This window comes from Girardinichthys multiradiatus, chromosome Y (genome assembly GCF_021462225.1).
Source record: "Girardinichthys multiradiatus isolate DD_20200921_A chromosome Y, DD_fGirMul_XY1, whole genome shotgun sequence".
Taxonomy (NCBI): domain Eukaryota; kingdom Metazoa; phylum Chordata; class Actinopteri; order Cyprinodontiformes; family Goodeidae; genus Girardinichthys; species Girardinichthys multiradiatus.
Window position 1 is genome coordinate 16,960,672 of NC_061818.1, and position 8,780 is coordinate 16,969,451.

Genomic DNA, 8,780 nt, shown 5'->3' on the forward strand with positions numbered 1-8,780 from the left:
TGTTTTAAATGAGGTTCTAAAATATGTAATAGGTGATGCTTCAGGCTCTTAAGTACCTGACTACAGTGGAGAGACTTTACACCCTCCTGTTCAAGTACCAAGTTTTAATGATGTACAATCACATCCAGATTTCAGTTTTCTACCTGTAATGTGACCTATAACCTGCACAACACATCTTTCAGGGAGGTGAAGTAAACAGATGTGGTTGCATAAGTGCACACCCTCTTATAACTGGGGATGAGGCTTTGTTCAGATTAAAAGAATTGCATTCAAACTTGTGTTAAATTGGGAGTTTGCACACACCTGTCACCAATTAAAGTGCCTCTGATCAACCCAAAATAAGGTTCAGCTGCTCTAGTAGGCTTTTCCTGACATTTATGTAGCCACGTCTTCCAATTCAAGCCATGGTCTGCAGAGGGCTTCCAAAACATCAGTGATCTCATTCAAAGATGTCAGGTGGCAGCAAAAGAATTTCCAAGGAATTATACCATGAAACACAACAGTGACATTACCAAGAACGGTGTCTGGCCAAAAATTGCTAAGACAAGAAGAAAAGGAGTCGGGGAGGACAACAGTAACACTGAAGAAGCTGCAGGAATTTCTGGCAAGTACTTGCTGTGTACTACATGAGACTACAGTCTCTTGTCTCCATATGTCTGGGCTATGGGGTAAGGAGGCAAGACGGAAGCCTTATCTAACAAAAAAAAGGGCAGGGGGGAGGGAATTATGAACAGTTCCAACTACCAGTCAGTGTTGGCACAAAACCTTCAGCTTACTGTTACAGCTCAAGATGAAGAGGAACTTCATCTTTCAGCACAATGACCCAAAGCACACAAATCAACAAAAGAATGGCTTCGCTGGAATAAAATTGAGGCTTCGGAAAGGCCCAACCAGAGTCCAGACCTGAATCCCATCGAACAAATGTGGGCTGATCTTAAGAGGGCTGTTCACAGGCAATGCCTTCGCAATCTGTAAGATTTGGATTGGTTTTGCAAAGAAGAGTGGGTAAATAATGCCACATCAAGATGTGCCACACTCAGGGGCGTTTTCAGGGTCTCAAACCATTGGGGGCTTTAGCCCAAATCCAAAATATTTAGATTTCAATATGACAATTTATAGGTAATTTAAAATCAAAATGATATAGGACATATTGTACCAGTTCTCTGTCTCAGCTGGTTTTAGATTGAATGTAAATTATTGTGAATCAAACAAAAAAGGTTTGCAATAATTTTACTTTTTATTTTTGTTAGAGGCTGAGTGAAGGACAAGGAGAAACAGAGTTTAGGCCTGATGAAAAACCATTTTGCTGAAGCAAATAATGACACATTTTGAGGCATTTAGAAAAGAACTTAATCTGAATTTTTGCTGACAAAAGTTTTTCTTAAACTCAGAGATGTTTACTATGGGCCAGATAAATGTGCTTCTTTTCTCATTTACATAAATTACCTTTTTAAACGTTAAATTCTCATCAAAGTGTTCCCCTCCTGAGGCTCCATTGTTTTGATTCTTATATTTCAAAAAAGGAAAGTGGTATAAAGTCGATTTTCCTAAATCTTAGTCAAATGGTAAAATCCTAAAACACATTTATTTTATTATGCCAAGAGCTTAAGAAAGATTTTATTAAAATTGTTCCTTCTTTTATGAACCTGTTCTCTTTATCGCCATCTTTTCAGCCCTTCATTCCACTTCTGAAGAAATTTGGCCTGCCAAAAATAATAAAAGAAACATTTTACAACACAGTCTTTTGTTCTGCACTGAGCATGTGAGACATTAGTGCAGTTCTTACTATTAAACACTTTGAGAGGAAAGGGTGTTAAGTTGTGGTGTTTAAAATACAAACCGGATCCCAAAAAAGTTGGGACACTAAACAAATTGTGAATAAAAACTGAATGCAATTATGTGGAGGTTCCAACATCTAATATTTTATTCAGAATATAACACAAATCACAGATCAAAAGTTTAAACTGAGAGAATGTATCATTTTAAAGGAAAAATATGTTGTTTCAAAATTACATGGCGTCAACAAATCACAAAAAAGTTGGGACAAGGAAATTGAGCATATAACGAACAGCTGGAAGACCAATGAACACTAATTAGGTCAATTGACAACATGATTGGGTATAAAAAGAGCTTCTCAGAGTGTCAGTGTCTCTCTGAAGCCAAGATGGTAAGAGGATCACCAATTCCACCATTGTTACGCGGAAAGATAGTGCAGCAATACCAGAATGGTGTTACCCAGCGTAAAATAGCAAAGACTTTCAAGTTATCATCATCAACCACGCATCAAAAGATTCAGAGAATTTGGAACAATCGCTGTGCGTAAGGGTCAAGGCCGTAAAACTCTACCGGATGCTCATGACCTCCGGGCCCTTAAACATCACTGCACCTCAAACAGGAATGCCACTGTCAAGGAAATAACAGAATAGGCTCAGGAATACTTCCAGAAAGCATTGTCAGTGAACACAATCCACCGTCCCATCCGCCGTTGTCAGCTGAAACTCTACAGTGCAAAGAGGAAGCCATTTCTAAGCAAGCTCCACAAGCTCAGACGTTTGCACTGGGCCAGGGGTCTTTTTAAAATGGAGTGTGGCAAAATGTGGTCAGATGAGTCACGATTTGAAGTTCTTTATGGAACACTGGGATGCCATGTCATCCGGACCAGAGAGGACAAGGATAACCCAAGTTGTTATCAACGCTACGTTCAGAAGCCTGCATCACTGATGGTACGGGGTTGCATGAGTGCTTGTGGCATGGGCAGCTTGCATGTCTGGAAAGGCACCATTAATGCAGATAACTATGTTCAGGTTCTAGAACAACATATGCTTCCATCTAGACATCATCTCTTTCAGGGAAGACCCTGTATTTTCAACAAGATAATGCCAGACCACATTCTGCAGCAATCACAACATCATGGCTACGTAGGAGAAGGATCCGGGTACTGAAATGGCCAGCCTGCAGTCCAGATCTTTCACTTATAGAGAACATTTGGCGCATCATAAAGAGGAAGGTGTGACAAAGAAGGCCCAAGACGATTGAACAGTTAGAGGCCTGTATAAGACATGAATGGGAGAGGATTCCTATTTCTAAACTTTCCCGTAAAATGATACATTGTCTCAGTTTAAACTATTGATCTGTGATTTGTGTTCTATTCTGAATAAAATATTAGATGTTGGCACCTCCACATCATTGCATTCAGTTTTTATTCACAATTTGTTTAGTGTCCCAACTTTTTTGGAATCCGGTTTGTATAGCATAGAGCCTCATCCTGGACCTTATTAGTACTAATATTACAGTTATTAATAACTGTATACATATGGTATGTATGTCTCACCTTCAGTAAAACTGTATCCTTGTTTAATTAGTTTAGTTTATATAATATTACATGTGAAATTCAGAAAAATAAAATAGTTAACTAATCAATGGTCCACCTGTGATTAATTGCTATGATGTATTTCTTAATTATACTGCATCTTTAAACCCAGAGCTGTATGTTTAGAATCAGCACAGAAGATATGAAAGAGAAGAGGGAGGCTTACTTGTACTTTCTACTACGTCTTACTGGAACCAGGAGATATTTTCCTGGTTTATTGAGCAACACTTTTTTCTGTCTACATGTAGAACTAGACTATAGGACTGGCTGCAGCCATGAGATCAATGTGTTGATCTGAAGGACCTTTTATTGTCTTTAGCTACGTTAGGATTAAATGCTTTTATTTTGACTGAAGTAAAGGACCAGATATTTTCACATCATGATGCAAATCCGGCTAGAAGCTCACAGAGAAGGTTGCTACTGTTTTCTATCACAGATCATTTAACTTCACCTGTAGCTCAGGTGAAAGTCCCTCATCATGACCCTGAAGATGCTCATTAGAGTGAACCTCCACCTCATGTCTTGCTAGGTGAATCGGTGATTGGCTGTAACTTACAATTAGCCCATTCTGAGTCAGCATTCAGGTTTTACCGCTATCTTCGTCTGAGTTATACAGCTCGGTGTCCAAGTGTTCCTGAACACACACACCAGGCTCCCCTCTCAGGTTGGTTCCGCGGTTGCTCTGAAATGAACCCTGTTTGAGGCTCTCAGTGTAACTTTTCTGGTAATGAAGGAGGCAGGTCGACCTGGAGTGAACTGCTGTTCTGGAGTCCATCGCTGGCTGTGCGCGTAGTTGCGCATTCGTGGTGCCGCAAGACGCAAATAGCTATTTTTTGTCCTCTCCTTTTAACTCATTGTCAGGTTAGGTGGATTGGGAGGTGATTATATGGAACACAATTGAAAAAGTCTGATTGTTTTTAAATAAAAATGTGAAGTCCAATACCATTTTGTGGCTGCATCTTTTTAATACTTCTAAATTTCTTCTACCAAGAAGTCCGGGGCTATTCAGAAAGCAGCCCAGGTCTAACTACGCGCCTGGCTACAATGATAGGCTCCTACCCAAAAAGACTGAGTGCTGTAATAAAAGCCAAAGGTGCTGCAACAAAATATTAGTTTAAGGGTGTGCATATTTATGCAACCAGGTTATTAAAAGTTTTTTATTCTATATTTGTCCCCTTTAAAGGGTTTTGATTTGTTTTTCAATTGAATTGTACAGGTTATAGGTCACAATAAAGGTGGAAAAAGTTGTGAAATTACTTGTCTTGTCTAACGTCGCAGAGATCAAATTGGAAAGTCGTGGTCGCACCAAGTGTAATTTAATTCTATTCCCCCAAACGCCTGGAGGCATTTATCTGGACCCTGGGGTTTGGATTGTCTTTTATTGATCCTGGGATGACTGGAGCATGTCTGGAAAGGAAGTTCACACAACAATCCTAGAATCAATGTAACAGTGAAAAATGATACAGCACCCATACCTCCCATGACCCAACCCATAAGGGGCCTGGGTCCTAACTTTTGATCTCCCATTCTTTTCAAAGGTACCTGTAAAGGAAGATAAGGATTAACAATATGGTGAAATACAAAAGACCTCTTTTTTAAATTTTTTTTATTTCAGAATGTTCAGTTCAGTTCTTTGGTGGGAGAGCAGCTACGACCACCAGTGAAAGAGAGGAAAACTCAATCACATCCGCCTCTTCTGTGTGATGTCCTGGTCTTCACTCACAGGTGTAGACTGACCTGGAGCTAAGTGGTCTCACCAGGGGATTATTCTGCCCCTATTGGTGGGACCACTGATCTGACGGTGCACCTAAGGTGTAGACTAACCTTTAGGTGTAAATGAACGCTTTCTCACCCTAGGGGATTATTCTGCCCCTTGAATTGGGTGAGAAGGGTCTTCTGGTGTGCTGGTGTTGTCCCTCAGGTTCTGCTGGACCTCTGGCAGCGATCTCTGTGGTGCCTCTGCTGCTGCACACTGGCTCCAATGATACCACGTGTCTCCTTTGCCCTTGACCCTCACCGCATGTGAGGTTCTCTCTGTGACCTGGAATGGACCCGTCCACCTGGGCTCTGACCACTTCTGTTTGAGGACTTTAAGAAGGATCCACTCTGCGTCTGAGGTGGTGGCTCGAACCTCGGATGGTTGGGCGGCCACCTGTTTTGAGAATGCTGCAACCAAGCTGTGGAGAGATCTATAGTAATCACGGTGAGACATAGATTGTTCACATTCAGTCAGAAATGGCAACCTGGTTTTTGGGCCTGGAAAAGGTCTTCCAGTCTGTAGTTCATGGGGCGTCAACCCAAGTCTCTGGCTCACTGAGCTTCTTACTGACATCAAAGCTACACTCTAATAAATCTTTAAACAAAGTGGCCACCCCTCCACCTTTTCTTTGATGTCTGCTCTCACAAAGAAAATTGTAGTTCGGAAGCGTCGACTCTATCAGAATGGAAGCTTCAATAAATTCATGTAACCATGTTTCTGTAAAAAACATAACATCAAGATTGTGGTCAGTAATGAAGTCATTGATTAAAAATTATTTTCCTGACAGAGATCTAATGTTCAATAAAGCCAGTTTATATGACTTAGTTGCTGATATTAACTCTGTGTCTGGTTGTACCTGACAGTTTATGGCTTTTAAGCTTGATTGTTTGTTACTGTCTCTTTTCTTTTTAGCTTTGTTCTTTCTGTCACGTATAAGCACAGAGATTTTACAACTATCTACTATTAGGGGCCCAAGTTTTTCCTGGACATGCTCTTTTCTGATAGTTACCACTGGGGCCCAGACTGTATCACAGAGAAGTGATTTGAAGGTCCTGATTAAGAGGAGATAGATTAGGAGGTGGTGGGGCTCTGCGGCATTTGGAAGATGTTGGTTTAGAAGCAGGGCCTCGGCCACAGGTGGTGTTGAATGGAGAAGATGTCAGAGCCATTTGGGTCCCGATTTTAAGAGCTCCTTCCATGTTATCAGAATCCAGTAAAGCAAAAAACGGGCTCAGTGGGGAGATGGGAGAGTTCTGGGGTGAGGGAGGTTTAACAGGGGAGTCGGTTTAACAGGGGAGTCGGTTTAACAGGGGAGTCGGTTTAACAGGGGAGTCGGTCTGGGTCTGGGTTTTGGGGGAAGGGGATGTCCACTTCTCCTGTGGATTTTGATGGGGAGACCTTTTGTGATGACCTCTCTTTCTCAGCCAACTGGCCGGTTGTCTCTGCTTAGGAGAAGACTGTTTAGAATGAACGTTGCTCTCAAACCTTTTATTGTTCTTAGAAGATGGATAATTTTCCTGGTTTTCATTCTGTAGTGGAGCAAATTTGTTCTGGAGGGAACTCCATTATTTCTATCAGTTGTTGTGACAGCAGCTCGCTGTCAAAGTCTCCTTTTCCCAGGGAAAACGGGGGCATTTCTCTGTAATTCTGGCCATTCTAATTTATTTAATTGCTGAGATCTTCCAGTGAGTCATCCACCTTGATTTTTTTGGGCATGCCCCTAAAACATGCCAGGGGGATCTGCCAATAGGTTTATTCTCAGCGTTCTGATTGCCGGCTGAGTTGTTGAGCTGGCTGTCACTGTTTGGGATCACAGGCAGAGTTGAATCATCGTTGTAACCCATATTCACCTTCACATTCACTTCTAGTCCATGGATTTTCATCTCCAAAACAGCCAATTTCTGTAAAAGTTTGTAGAAGTCCTCTGTGCTGATTAGCTGGCGTCAACTTGTCCTGCTTTCGAGTTCGATTATAAAAACATCAAAATCCTTTAGAAAAAAATAAAAAAATAAATAATAATTATCCTTGGGAGTCGCTGGTAAGAAGTTGTTTTAGTCCAATATTTCCGTAATTTTGGCTAAGAGATAAAAAGTTAGGAGTAAAAGAATGCAAGCAAGCAGGGAGCTTAGGAGAAAAGCGTCTAAGCAGGCAGAGAGGAGGAGGCAAGACAATGCTGTGAACAAAGAGCATGCATGAGAGTTTTTGCTCTCAACAAAAGGTTTATTTGGCAATTTGAATCAAATCAATACTGGTGAAGCTTTGTGTTCATCAGGGTGATTAATTGCTGTATCAAACTCCTGACATACACCAACATACTGTAAAATAGAGTAAAAAATAAAATTGAAAAAAAAATGTATTTGGGACATTTTTAAAAACTGAAATGTTTCCATTTCATTTGCATCTTGGAAACGTATTTTCCATTTTGCAGAAACCAGAGAAGAATGAGTGGGGCATAGGCCTGGAGGCCATGCAGTCTGCCCTGCAACTGGAGAAAAATGTAAACCAGGCTCTGCTGGATCTGCACAAGCTGGCCTCTGATCGTGTTGATCCCCATGTAAGTTAAAAGTGTTTTTTTTTTGCTTTTTTTTACTGACAATTGTAAGGTCTTGAAACTTATAAACTATTTATTTTCAGCTGTGTGACTTCCTGGAGACCCACTACTTGAACAAGCAAGTGGAGGCTATCAAGAAGCTCGGTGACCACATCACCAACCTGACCCGCATGGATGCCAAAAAACAACAAGATGGCTGAGTATCTGTTTGACAAGCACACCCTGGAAAGCAAAAGCTAAACGCCCAGAATTAAACATGGACTAGACATCTTTACCAGAGGCTTCATGCTAAACCTGTATCTATTCCATTGTTTTAGAAGCATTTCATTGACCTAAAGTTGTAGTGTTGATTGTCTTAAGTAGTTAGTTCCATTGCAACTTTGCTCTGATTCTCTGAATAAACATTTTGAGCTGGAGTTGTCTCTGCTTTGATTTGGTTGGTGTGGTTGGAATGTGTAGTGCCTTCTGCTCAAGGCCTCCTTCAAAGGTTTTTGCATTCAAAGATTCCTGGTTTTAAATGAAGTTCAAAAATATGTAAGGGTTTAAGCCTATTTAGGAATGCTAGTAAATGAAATACTTGGTTTGCACAAGTTTGTTAATTATTTCAGTTTTAATGAGTCAACTCAAGAGTTTTGGATGACATACCAGATCTTTCATGCAAAGAAATGTCTTTAAAGCTGCAGTAGGTAACTTTTGTAAAATGTATTTTATTTTTTTTTAATTGTTAAAACTGTCCCTATGTCCTGACAGTAGAATATGGATGAATAAACAGCTATGCTAGTAGGTTCAAAACATCAATGATATGCTTTACATTGACAATGACTTGCCCATACCATTGGAACACCTGCAGCACACTGGCAATCTTCAGCTAGAACGACAGTACGCAGCATCTGGGGGAGGCTGTGGGCAGCGTGTACACGAACATGATTGGGCTCTTATTGGTTTGCATTTCTGAAAATGGCAGTAGGACTCTTGGGAGGAGCCAGAGGAACTTGATTTTCTTTTTCACAGATTACCTGTCAATATTCTACTGTCAGGACATAGTGACCATTTTTAATTAATATTGACTCAGATGCATCAACAGTAGGTCACATGATAGA

General features: G+C 40.6%; 1 pseudogene; it reads left to right on the top strand.

The window, feature by feature from the left end:
- Positions 1-7,423: 7,423 nt before the first annotated feature.
- On the top strand, positions 7,424-8,081 carry LOC124864602 (annotated as a pseudogene).
- The last annotated feature ends 699 nt before the right edge of the window (positions 8,082-8,780 follow it).